Raw genomic sequence first — 15095 nt, forward strand, 5'->3', positions numbered from 1 at the left:
TCCATCTCTGCTCATCTCTTTCTTATTCCTACTTATCTCTTGATTGCCCCTACTCATATGCTGAGCATTATTGAATCTAAAAGAAGAAGAATTTGTCATCGCAAGGGAGCCTAAGCTACCACCCTCTATCACAATGGAGAGCACATCTCAATCCGAAACAATATCAGGGAGCACATCTCAACCCGAAATCACTTCTAGTGCAGAGCCTAATGCTACCCCCGGGAAACATCAGAGAGCTTATCATCAGGGAGCACATATCAACTCAAAATCTCATGAGGGAGCAAAACATCTTAATTCCCATATTGAGCAATAGGTGATATAGGGAAGCACATCTCAACCCATCCTATTTCCCAATGATCTTCCCAAGAATGACACTAAATAGTCATTTGGTAGAACATTTGTATCATAATTAGCATGGGTTGTATACCCCCAAGTACACTCTCAACCCGTTGGCTAAATAGGGGGCAGTTTTCCCAACAAGCTTACTTGTGGGTATGATGCCAACAAAGGTATACTCTGTAAAGACCAAAAGAGGGGATAAACATCTCCAACCCTATGGGTAACAAATAAAGGAGCAACATCTACAACCCTATTGTCCAAAGATCCCTCAACCCTAAGAGACCTCCATCTCGATTCCTCACCATAGGAGCTCAGACGGGGGAGAAGAATTGGCTCAGTGTTCTCAACTAGTCTCACTCTTTGTAGATTAGAAACATATCATTGTGCTCATATCTGGTAATTGCTTAATCATCGTGTCACATAGAAAAATTATCATGTTCATGCAGGGCATCAAATCAAATATTATATCAAAAAATGTATATCACAAAGATGATAATTTATTAATCCTCCCTCTCAAGGAGGCGATAAGCAAAAGCCTAAGCGTGTCTTGTATGGTAGCATTGTCTCAATATATGAAGAGATATTAATCCCAACCATATATGAGTTTCTCTGCAATCATATCCCACTTAATATTATCATAATGTATCCCTATCATATCCAAAGCCTGCTCAAACAACTCTCCAAAGAGCTTCTTCAACCTGCCTCACAGCTAGCCATGCCAACAATATTGTACTCAACCTCGATCATGCTTAGTGATATAGGATTTTCATTGAAATATCATGGTAGATCTCATACTAAAGCAACATCCAGATGTGTTCGTCTCATCAATAAAGATCCCATTCAACATCAATACATCCATGCAGTCACACATCATAGGAAGAATATCTTAGACCAAAAATTGATCGTCCCATGAAAATAACTTGAAGGGTGCTTGACAACAATTCAATGTGTAAGAAGAGGCTCAATCATGAATTGACTCAGATTCTACGCAAAAAATATAAGTAAATGGACAGGTGTTCACATGGAACATCAACTATCGGTTGCCCCGTCACTTTCAACAATATTTCTTCATAACTTCTTAAAATTCAATCGGAGCGTCCAAGGATTTGCATTTCCATTTTCTAAAAATTCTTCAATAGCTTCATGATATAGATTTTCTTTTCCAAGCTTCAGAAAGTAATTCATCATGCCATGATTCTTCATTTTGAACTTGAGAGGCCAATTCCCTCTTACTTTGATCATTAAAGACTCATTCCCTGTCAAGAATATACCATCAACATATAAAACAAAAAACAAAGCCAAACCTTGTGTCACTTTTCAAGTAGAGGTTTAGATGGGAATATCTTCTTGGCTTCACCAAATGGTTTTCAATGTGGACATACTAGGTTCGAGAAGATTCCTTCATATAATTCTATTTGTAAACATAATACTTGACCAAACCAATGTGCTCAACCTTGTGCAACCAAATCAACTGAGTCAACTTATCAATCCTTAGATGTCAAATCAAAGCTAATATCAAATTCATAAAAGTTTCAGCTAATATCCTTGTAACAAACTCTTCGGTTCAAGTGTCAGGTAGAGCTTACATCCAAATACCAAGTTACAACAATTTTTTATTTACCAATCATTATCCAGTCCATCCTTATGATCATAACATGAACCATATCTGCCACTAAATATGAATGGATACATTAGGCACAAGTCATATAAGTTTCATGCATATACCAAGAATGAGTCACACAAGTTCCATCCATTCATTGTTTATACTTCAATCATTATGCCAAAGACAATGAGATCAATACAAAAGCATTATTGAATACCCATATTAGTCACTAAAAGTTACTATGCTCATGTAGCATTATCAGCAAGGAAAATCATCAGATATCAAGTCAAATCATTAGTCATCAAGTCAAAACCCTAATTTGTCATCTTTGTGAATTCAATCAATCCAAAATCCAAAAACATATGAAGCATAATGTTAATGTTCTAAATAATATTTATGAACTATCAAGCATCATGTCAAAACTCCAAACATTGCTCATCTATACTAATCTTGTCAAACCCTTGCAATCGTTATCAAATACTGTCATACACTAGCTTCAATGGTTAAATCAAAATGACATATTGATATGCATATTTCGGTCACCTGCAAACACAAATTTAGTCAACACATTCACATTCTCTCTATTAAGTCAAATATTCAAACTTCCCTTCTCATAGAACCTTTTGATGTCTACTCCATATATGTAGGATTGTCACAATGCTAGTGCATTCCTGATTTTATGCATAAAGCTTCATATTTGTGACCTACAAGCATAACCACACCCATAGGATTTCTTCCATGCGTTTGAGAGGCTAAAACTGCACTCTTAAGCTTGCTTCAATGCGGTTGGGCTTAAACTAAGATAAACCCTCTCTTCTCAGACCAGAACTTGTTGTAGACCAACAATATCAGATATTTGTCTATTCATGTCTAGAAATCATACTTCAACAATAAATAATTTTTTACTTATTTAATGCAAATGACAATAGATGTAGGGATTTTATGAAAAGTTTCTCCATCTTAATGAGCAACCCCTTCAACCATTATTATTCAAGTCATCAACTTGTCTATAATATTGTCATGCATCAGTAGAACGATTAGATCATAAAATCAAACTATACCAGGTTCTAACACATGTTTATCATGGTCATAACATGTCAATATCAACTACTTCATCATCTCATATGAACATGACATCAATTTTTTTTATCAAGGGTTAGAGTCATATGATTAGGGCAACTAACAGGTGTATCATCATACTTCAAAGATTATAATCACTACATAACTTCTTTATCATCATCATTACCATGCTTGTTACAAGCATTGTCAATAATATCAAGCTACCATATATAAGAATCAATGTGTTAGTCTTTGTTATGGGACCAAGATATCCATCATGTTGAAAATGATAGATGTTAGCCTGACATCAAGTATACCAATATATAAAAAAGTCAATATTTCTAAGTAGCTTCATAGAATCAAGAAGTTCATCATGTCTAAAAAGTAAGATACTTGTTCAATACCAAGTGCACAATTTCATCATAAGTACCATGAATCAAACTTACTTTCATATGTATGCATGAGCCATTTGAAAATGTGGAATTCTACCTTAGGGCTTACCTTGCCATTAATAACATTGAAAGATTACACCATATATACCTTGTAGTATTCAAATACTTGTGCACCTTCTTATTTTCACTTTGCAGCGAGAGCACTTTGTCAACTTCCTTGTCATGGGAAACTATAGCTCTTCTCTTCTTACACTAGCCACATTTTCATGCATCTCACATGATCCTCAAGAAGGATCCACTTATCACATCTCATCACAAGGTTAGAAGTGTCCAAATACTCAAATATACATGCAGGAAGCATAACCAATGATCAAACCAATAAATTTAAACAAAAGTAAAGACATAAAGAAATGAAAAATACTTATCTTAAATGAGAGATGATTATCTCCCTCTTGAACCAGCCGTCAAGAGTCAATACCATCCATTATCCATATGAAAATATCACCTTCAATATTTTAACCAACTTCATCAACAACCAGGCCTAATAGAGACTATCCCATCTAGGGTTTCATCAAATTTGTCACAAGTGCTTGAACATATTCACATTAATCATGCTATGGTTTCTAGATTTCATATCTAAAATCTTTGCCATAAATTAGGGTTTCTTCCAAACCCTAACCTCATAGTATCCATCAAACCTAATCACCAAATAGACTATGGTTTCCTTCAAACCCTAGAATTCTTTAGGTCTCCTCCATCTTCTCTTGCATCCAACAAAGGTGTCTTCATAGGGGTTATCTCAATGACTTTTCTTCAGCCTAGCTCTGATGCCATGTTAATTTTTCTTAGGGCTACATTTTCTTTGCTTTGATAATTGCATTCCATTATTTCCATATTTAATTCACCCCATAATATCATAGCATTATTCATATTTACATCATTATTCAATAACATATGAAACTATGTAGAAAGAACAATATCATCATCAATTTAACAAAACATAAAGGAAAAATATAAGACAAGCATTCAGACATAGAGACACCAGGACTGGTCGGAGACCAGGGCTAAACCCACTATGGTGAAAACCCTATAAAATTCTTCTTCTTATTAGATTATCATTGAATGGTTCAACAAGAGAGAGTACAATGATTCATATCAGCAACCATAAACCTATCCATCAAAATGAACTAAACAATATCCATGAGATGAACCCAACAATTTTAATACTCAAAACCTTGATTCAGAAGCCTATGATAAATTGTCACTGTCTATGGTCAACTGTCGAACCCTGCGATCAATGAGAAAAATTTGGGGTCAACTGAAAAACCAAAACTCTAGGTCCCAACCACATCCATAAGGTGACGTGCGTGCGGCTAAAACCATTCAATCACATGCATGAGCCAACTAGCCTGTGGTTATGACCAAAATCTGCATGTGTCATGCTTGGGTCGAAAACCAAAAACCTAGACACATGTGAGCTTCGAACCCAACAATCTCGGACTTGTGCGAGCAAACTATCCACAAACTATCTCAGACCTGTGCAAGCCAAACGAAAGAAATAAGGAGAATGATCATAATGATGATGTCCAAATGAGGTTGAGGTCACTTGTATTTATAGCCTTCCAAGGGTGTCCAATTTGATTTATGGCTAACTTGATCAAATATGCATATGCGAGGCTTAATTCAAAATTACACTTTCCCTTGTCCAAATTGAGCACTTCAATAGTCAAAATTGGTCCTCTTGAAAAGAGCAATCTCATTTCATGGTTGGAAATTTTCATTGAGCTGCCAAATTAACACCTTGGAAGGTCTTCTACATAGGCTAATGCCTTGCATGCATGAGAAGAAATCCTCTTTAGGTGGTTGCTTAAGAGGAGCAACTAATATGATCTCCTTCCCTAGTTTTTACTTAGGAAAAAATACAATGATTAATTATTTAATTAATATTGACTTTGGGTTAATGCTTTTCTCATAATAAATAATTAATTATTTAAGTGACAAATTTAATATCTACTGTTGATTGATGAAGGCTGGGATTTAATCTTAGTAGTATATCACTTTCAAAATTAAGGATTTGGCCCATGGATAAGTTATAAAGAGAACCTATGGGAGAGAATGAAGACACATTACAATGCTATTGTCGAGAGCGCGATTTTCTCAAGGGAGTAAGAGACTCCAGGATTGAAGGTAATGGAAAAGGATTGTAGCAAGGGAATTCCAGGAGAAATTTCAGGGAGACCAAGTTTAGAAGAGAGAGGCCAAGTAAGTTGAAGAAAAGGTCTAAGTTTTAGAGGAGGGCTGAGATATCCAGGGGCCAATTTTTCTCTAGTGTTGATCTGTAAACGTCCATGGATATTCCATTGGACAATTCACCATAAGGCTAATTTTTCTCTAGTGCTGATATGGAAACTTCTATGGACATTCCACTGTGCAATTCGTCACAACATATCTACTAAAATATATTAAAAAATCCAAAATCTACACTATGAGGGTTTATTTCTCATTATATTTCTAGATTTATAAATTACTATTTATTGTGTATGCATGTAAATTATAAGTTATGCAAAAAATAGAGAACAACAAAATAAAACTCTAAATTCATAAATTAACACAAGATATAACTTGGGAAACCCTTTCAAGAGAATACACAGTTAGAAGGTGAGGTTGCTCTACTTTCTTTCTTTGAATGGAAAATGGATGCAAGTATAAAGAAGTGAGGCATGTGGCTCATGGGCTGCTATAGTACAAAAATCCTCTCTATTTTCTCTCTTCCTATCCACCCTCAATTAATCTCCTCATTTATGGAACAAAATGCACTCAAATAGAATGTAACCCCTTTTCCTTCTAATGGCCCAGTTATAACACAACCCATAGCCTACTAGTGGTTAAGTTTCACTCCAACTCTTAACTAGAGTCACAATATGGAATCTTCTAGATTTTCTTCATTATGGTCACATGGCTAGCCCCTTTCCATGAGGAATGGGGTTTGATGTGGCATCATCTTGAATTGTGGTGGTAAAAAATAGGAAGGTCAACTTCAGAGTGGTATAACTTTTGCATACAAACTCTAATTGAGGCGATTCTTGTGTTGTTGGAAAGGTATCTGTGTGCGAAATAGTGAAAATGATGTTACGCTTAAAATTTGATTTTTTACCCCCAAAAAACACCATGTGGCACATCAAATTTCTTCGCAAAGGTTTCAAATCCAAATTCACCAAACTGAGTCTCACTGATAAAAATGGTCCTGTGAGTTCATTCCTCCACTTTTTCCACTCTAAAAGCTTCAAGGTGGATTCCAAATAATATAATGATCCAATCTGAATCAATTGCATAGGAGTTGTATGAAGGGAGAAAGAGGGGCTAAGTTAGCTGCGAGAGGATGTTGATTTTCCTTGGCTAAATTATTGAGGAGGCCGAGTTCTAGGAGGGACAAATTCCCTGAGGCCAATTTTCTAGAGAGGTTGATTTCCATGTTCAAAAAACTATAAATTTTCTGTGTATTAACTAATGGGTCTAGTCCCTAATTTTCCTACATAATATAAAGTGAAGGAAGATTGTTTTGGGCATAATTTTTCTATTGTAGTGTGACTAATTTTCCCTATTTTATTTCTGCTACAAATTTGAATTTCGAAAGCTAAAATACCAATGATTTTATTTTCCTGCAGTTTTCAAATTTTTTTTGAGTAAATAATTTCTAGGTATTAATCAAATCTAGTATTATACATTTAACGTGGTCCAATTGGCTATGTTCTTGTGGGTGGAGGCTTTGACACAACATTGTACCTACAAAATAGGAGTTCTCATAGGGCAGTGGAGGACAATAATCCCGAGGAGGCATTTACAGGAGTGAGACCAAAGGCTAGAACCTTTGCATCTTCGGTAGCCCAGTGTATGCCCATATTGTATTAGAGAAGAGGACTAAGCTAGTGCCCTCATCTGAGAGAGGTTTTTTTGTTGGATACAATGAGATCTCAAAGGCCTATAGGGTCTATGTTTCAAGCAAAAGAAAGGTAGTAGTTAACTAAGATGGTAGATTTGAGGAGGTTTGGATCTTTCTGAGCTCGCATGATACAAATCTAGTAGTGGAATATGACTGGGAACAAGAGGCTCTAAAGGTTGAGCAAGGGCCAACAACAACAACAACAACAATAGGTTCACAACCTTCTAATCAGGAGGAGGAGGGAGATGCTTCTTTAAGGTCTACCAGGAGGAGGTTGAAATGGGTTGAGAAGATCTTAAGGGATGCAAAGAAGCATGTGGAGGATCCTAGTAGGAAATTCAAGGAGAGTAAAACACCAACCATATTTTCTAGTTATATGGTCTTGATGAACAACACCAGTGAGTCTGAGACCTCTACCTTTGAGGAGGTAGCATATCAGCAGGTTTGAAGGAAATCCATGGTGGAAGAGTATAGTTCCATCATGAGGAATCATGTGTGAGGGAGATAGTATTAAGGCTTGAGGGGAAACTAGTGGCCACTTCTTAATGGATCTACGAGATCAAGCATGCAATAGACAATAATATTAAGAAGTATAAAGCGAAGTCATGGTGAGAGGTTTCTCCCAGAAGAAGGGAGTGGATTATGAGAAGACATTTGCACCCATTTCTAGATGTGAATCTGTTAGGGTAGTTATAACTATTGAATTAGAGATGGGGTGGAGGATTCATCATATGGATATGAATACTACCTTACTCAATGGGGTAATTGAGGAAGAGGTGTATATTGAGCAACCTCAGGGATTTGAGGTGCATGGGAGGGAGTCCCATGTGTGTATATTGAATAAGGCCTTCTACGGACTTAAACATGCACCTCACACATGATACTCTAGGGTTAATGCCTACCTTCTTAGATTGGGCTTCACCGAGACTGAGGCAGACTCCAACTTGTACTATGTACTTGTTGGTGAGTAACTTATCTTGGTACTGTATGTTGAATATCTCTTTCTAACAGGATTAGAGAAGCTCATAGGGATGTATAAGGAGGACCTTTCTTTAGAGTTTGAGATGAATGATATTGGGTTTATGCACTACTTTTTGCGATTGGAGGTGTGGAAGTAGCCAAGAAATATTTTCTTAAGGTAGGGAAAGTATGTAGTTGAGATATTTAAAATATTTAGGATAGAGAATTACAATATGATGTCTACACCCATGATTACCAACTTGAGGAATCTTAATGATTCTAAGAGTGACTTGTGGATCCCACATTTTACAGGAAGTTAATCAATTCATTGATGTGTCTAGTTATACTAGGCTAGATATATGCTTTGCAATGAATAGATGTTGGACACAACAATGGAGATTGTTGGATATAATGTTGTCATTGAGTGGCACCTGTGATTTATGTTAGAGATTGTTGTGCAGTCATTAATGTCAAGTGCAGTATCAAGCTGGTTGTTTAGGTCATTTGTAAAGAACCATCATAGTAGAATAATTATTGAAGTATCCTTAAAAGAAACATGACTATGATTGATGGTTGCGTATTTTAGAGATCTATTTATTGCACATAGTTTATGGGATGAATATTAATCCAAATGCCCCAACAGAATGCCTAGATAGATATCCCACTAGAAGACCTTTCCAACAATATGTAACACTTATAAAATATCCTAAGGGTTTAAGAGAGATTGCAGGTTGAAGTCATGTAGCTGAACTTGGTTGATAAAGTTTGGAGGTCCAGGCCACCTGAGAAGAAAATAAGGAGTTCATGACATAAAGGTCCAAACTTCACAATAGTTTAGGGTCATTCGGTTGTTTGGGCCAGTCGACCTGTTTGAGGGTGTAGGTGCAAAAGGAGTCCCAAAGTCGAGTTATTCAGGGGTGTAGGTGCAGAAGGTGTCCTGAATTTGAGTTATAAAAAAGCAAGCTTTAGCTCTTGATCTTTTTGTTTTGCTCATTTGTATAATTTCTTGATGAAGAAGATAATATAAGTAATAAGAATCCAACTAACATTCACAAGCAATTGCCAGGTTAAGAGAAATCAAGCATCATCTTCAATACTCTTGGTTTCTCAACAATTAGAACATTTTCTAGTTACCATAACATTAAAGTTTATTAGATGTATGTCAAGTCAGCCTTTCTTAATGGTGAGTTGGAAAAGGAAGTGTATTTTGAGCAACCATAATGTTTTATTCTCTCAGACAATGAAGACCATGTGTGCATACTAAGAAAAACATTACATGTGCTAAAGTAGGCTTCAAGAGCATGGTACGCTAGGTTTGATAAGTATATACACCAAGAATGGTTCAAAAAAGAAACACCATACAACAATTTATATATTAAATTTGAAAATGACAGTTTGTTGATTATTGTTGTGTATGTAGATGACATCATCTTTGGAAGTGATCTAGAGCAAATAGGACATCACTTTGCTGAAGCAATGTAAAAGGAGTTTGAGATGTCCATGCTAGGAGAGTTGTAATTCTTTCTTGGGTTGCAAATCACACAATGAACCAAAGTTGTTTTCATCTCCAAATCTAAGCATCTAAAAGAAACTTTGAAAAAGGTTCGAATTGATGATTATCAACTTGTGTGTACACCTATGGTGACTAGTTGTAAACTAGCAAAGAAGATGAACCCCCACCGTAAATCAAATGACATACAAATCCATGATTGGAAGTTTGTTGTACCTAACTTCCTCTGGGCCATATATCATGCAAGTGGTAAGACTAGTGGCCATATTTTAAGCAAATACAAAGGAAAGTTATGCTAATGCAGTGAAGAGGATATTCAAGTATCTTCAAGGCATGATAGACTACGTTTTGTGGTATGAACAAGGTAAACATTTTACTTTAAAGGCTTATATTTATGTTGATTGGGATGGAAGTATTTATGACATGAAAATTACTAGTAGAGCATCCTTATTTTTGGGGAACTGTCTAGTGTCATGGGTGAGTAAGAAGCAGAATTCCATTTCCTTAACTATAGCTGAAACTAAGTACAGATTCACAACTACTTATTGTACTCAAATTCTATGGATGAAGTAGACATTAAAGGATACTAAAGTTGAAATTGACAATCCATTCCCAATTCTATGTGACAATACAAGTGTCATCAATATTTCCAAGAACCCTTTTATGCGTTCAAAGACAAAACATATCCCCATCCAATATCATTTATTGAGATATCAAGTTGTTGATCATGTTGTGGGATTGAAGTATGTGGCTACTAATGAACATGTTGAATATATTTTTACAAAGTTGTTACCCAGAGAACCCATTGAGTACCTTAAACACAAACTGGGAGTGGTATCTACCTCATCAAAATGACTTAAATTATTTAAGAATTGGTAGGTATTTTGTTCCCCAAACAATCCGACAAGTGAGATGTAGGAGAAGAATGATGATATGTTCAACTTGCTATCTTGTCTATATGTTTGCAGGAAGACTTTTTTAACTATATATCACAGTTATAAAATCTCCTAAGGTAGAAGAGCTATTGTAGGTTGAAGTCAAGCAGTTGGCGGTTGGTTGAAGAAGTTTGGAGGTTTGGGCCACTTGAGAAGAAAATAGGGAGTGCACAATAGAAAAGCTCAAACTTCACACTAGTTCAGCGTCATCCGGTTGTTTAGGCCAGTCAAAATTTTTCGGGGTGTAGGTGTAGAAGGAGTCTTAAAGTAGAGTTGTTCAGGGGTGTAAATGCATGAATCTTGAGATCGAGTTGTTCGGGGGTGCAAGTGCATAAGGGTCATAAACCCGAACTCATGAAGAAAGTTTCGTATGATGGCAAGTTCTAGTGTCAATCAAGCATTCGTCCCTAAAGGTTTGTTTCAAAGGAAACACAAGAATACCACCTAAACCCGACTTTCCTCTTTGTATAGGTTGATGACACAATAGAAGGACGTGGCTAGTGAGGTGGCACTGACTAGGCATGGATGATGATGTGACACCTTTTGCAAGTGATACATGGTAAGCAGTTTTGGAGTTTTTAGACGACCAAGTGGGCCAAATCCATGTGACAAGTGGCACCATTCAGAGGATTCCATGTGGTAGGGTGATGTCACCATGATGAAAGAAGCGTCGTTTTCTAATGATGTGCCATAGCATAAGGAATTGTGCCATCAAGTTACGTTTGTGGAATATTTTATGTGTTATAGAATTTTCAGAATTCTATTGGAGTTGAGCAGTGGGCCTAAAGCTTGAGTTGTTTGGTAGTTTGATTGTTAGGATGGTTTGCTCAAGTGTAACAATAAAGAATACCCATACCCAAATAGGAGCATAAGCGCATCATGTGGTAAGGCCTTGGTCACAGTTGCGGTCATATGAAAAAGGAGTTCAAGTCATGAAGAGATTGGCAGTTAAGAATTTGGCATTGAGATTAATTATGAAATTAAATGATTTCGTTGTGTTTCTAAACAACGTAGAACTGTGGAAAACAGAAAACAGGATCCGATTTGCTAATGATAAGTGATCGATAACCACCCGTAGAGAATGCGGCGTAAGATTGAGTTTCCTAGTTGGCGCAATCACAACTAAAGATAGAGAACCTTTAAATGAAAAGTGTGGTTGGCAGAATTAAATATAAAGCTACATGGAATTCCAAGGTGAAGGAACTGAGTGTCAGGAGATATTTACAACAAACTGTGACTAGAATGAATTGAAGAAACTCCTCCAGTCGAAGAATAATTAATTGATGTACCTATTTATTAGCAATGTGTAATTGGAATGAAAAGGAAGAGAAACAAATATGTGAATGAGTGTGTGAGACAATCAGGGTGAGTGCATAGAGTGAAGAGCATGCAAATTGAAAGCAACTAAACCTGCTAGCGAGTTTGTTGTAGTAGAAAAATGTTTTAGATTGCATTTGTGTGTGTGACTACAAAAGGCTGAAGAGCCTGCTAAGGCATATATGAGTTGCAAAAGTTGAAGTGGAAGTGTATGAGCAGTGCTAACAAATTGAAGTTAGATTAAAGAAAGTTTTTGGAGGTCTTAGTTTGAAAATTCTATGAAAAAGTAGATCTAACTGGCAGTAGCATGTTGGTGCCTTTAAGAAAGTTGGTGATTATTAATCTAAGGTGGTTGGGGCCTCCTGTGAGTGGGTGCTTTGATTTACATCATAATAAAAACAAGCTTTGGTGGTTTTTCTCTTGGAAGGGTTTCCACACTAAAAACACTGTGTACAATTGTGAATTCCTTTTTGTTGTGTGATTGTGTGATATTTGTTGAAAGAAGCAAAGATGTATAATTATTGATCCACCCCCTCTCTCAGTAATTCCTGATTCCCAACAATACACTTAGTCAGTTTATGGTGGATCCAAGGAGGGTTCATTAGGAGTGAAGCATGTGTTGAACAATGCAGTGAGATATGTTGGAATTGGTGGAGTGTACTTGTATGGATATACATATTCAAATTGGGTTAGGAGTGTAGTGGCAGGAAGACTACATCTGGATGTTGTTTTAGCTTAAGGTTAGCAATGGTCTCAAGGTTTTTCAAGAAGTTGCACTTAATTCAATAGAGGTCGAGTACATGGCAGCGAGTCTGGTAAGTTTTGAGGCCATATGGATTCACAAAATGCTCTCAAGGTTGTTTGGTCTTGAGATGGGGCCTATGTGATTCACTGCACCAATAGAGTTGCATAAATCTTTTAGAGAACCTAATGTTTCATGTCAATTCCAAGCACATAGAGATCATATAGAACCTCATCAAAGATAGAGTTCAGAGATGTGCCATGAGATTTTAGTGCATTTTTATGGAGGAGCAGGTAGAATATATTCTCACCAAGCCTTTGGTGAAAGGGAAGTTTGTGTTCTACATGGACAAGATGGGGATGGTGGAGAATATTTTCCTTGCTAGGCGAGAGTGTTGATTTTGTAGTTTCAGAAGGTCCTCTACATAGGTTGGTGCTTTGCATGCAGGAGAAGTCTTGTTTAGGTGGTTGTTCAAGAGGAGCAATTAATATGATCTTCTTCCTAAGTTTTAACTTTAAAAAATGCATCGATTAATTATTTAATTAATGTTGACTTTGGGTTAATGTTGTTTAAGGATAAATAATTAATTTTTTAAGTGACTTAGATCAAATCTCCAATATTTATCTAAGAAGGCTAGGATTTAATCTTATTCTCATATCACTTTGGAGATTAGGGATTTAACCCATGGAGAAATTATAAAGAGAACCTATGGGAGAGAATGAAGACACACTACAAAGCTATTATTGAGAGAGCTATTTTCTCAAGGGAGTGAGAGACTCTTGAACTAAAGAGAAGGGAAAAGGATTGTAGTAAGGGAATTTCCGAAGAAATTTATGGGAGGCAAATTCTAAGAGAGAGAGAGAGAGCCTAAGTTAGCCAAAGAGGAGGGCCGAGATATCCAGGGGCTAATTTTTCTCTAGTGTAAAAGAGCTATATAAAGGGAGAAAGAGAGAGTGAGTTACTTGGTAAAGGAGTTGATTTTTCCTAAGCCAAAATATTGAGGTTCAAGTTCTAGGAGGGCCAAAAGAGTTGATTTATACATTCCAACAATTGTAATTTTTCCATGTATTCTTTGCGGCTCTATGTCCTAATTCTCCTAAGTAATGTAAATCGAAGGAAGATTGTTTTGGGATTTTTTGTTGTTGTTGTTGTATTGTGATTGATTTTACCCTATTTTATTTCCATTGCAAATTTAATTTCTAAGATTTAAAATACTAGTGATTTTATTTTTCAACAATTTTTAGATTTCATTGAGTAAATAATTTATAGGTATAAAATAATTGTTGATGTATAAATAGTTTGGATATGTTATTAGAGATCCAACATGTATCAAAGCAATAGAAACTTTGTGCGGGAGAACATACAACATAAGGATTTTACAACAACAAAATTATTTTACCGGCAATTTTTTTATTTTGCAACAATGGTTTTATGGTTGAAATCGATCTCGCGAGATGTCATCATCCAATTTGATATTTGAAGACAAGTTGGAGGGTGTTGTTGTAACGTACCTAATTATACACACTAATGTTTTGTTTTATTTTTTAAGGAAAACATTATCATTATTTAATAATTCTGTTCTTAGAACCCTTCCTCTTAATTCCTTGTTTAACATATTCCAATAGCATTAATAACTAATCTTATCTTTTACACTCTCAAGGAACAACCACCATATACATTTAATTTAATTTCCTAAGGAATTTACTTTCTTATATAAAAGTGATAAAATCTAGTTCCTATAATATTTGTACATTGTATGCTTCTTCCCTTATCTCGGAAGTACTAATTGTAAATGTTATTTTGATATTGTTTATTACCCTAATGATAAAGCTCTAAAAGTTCGTATATGAATTTAGTTCTCTTATGAACTAAAGGTGGGGCTTAAAATTTGTGTTATTCCAAAGGCTTGTTTATCATTTCTATGTACTAGTCCTTGGTTTACAAACATTTTCATGACTCTATCACATACATTAATCAACAACATCGCATATAGTGCATGAAAACATCTACCAATATATAAACACTACTTAACGATGTTACACCACTGCATTAATTCAAGTTATTGTACTATATGTCTTAAATCTTATTCTTCGGAGGCATATGGTATATTTATTTAAACCTTAACTAGAATCTTCACAAACCTTCAACATATTTTATTCTTTTCCATGTGTTGATCAGTTGTTATCCTAGAGTGATGGATTCAAACCCTAAAATATACGATGGTGATCTATCTTGGGTTGATCAACGATTACAATAATTAGGGTTTTATGAAATCACAATGACCACCTTCAGTCATCA

Source organism: Pinus tabuliformis, chromosome 5_2 (genome assembly GCF_031772625.1).
Source record: "Pinus tabuliformis cultivar Carrire ecotype Pingquan chromosome 5_2, CPIR1, whole genome shotgun sequence".
Taxonomy (NCBI): Eukaryota; Viridiplantae; Streptophyta; class Pinopsida; order Pinales; family Pinaceae; genus Pinus; species Pinus tabuliformis.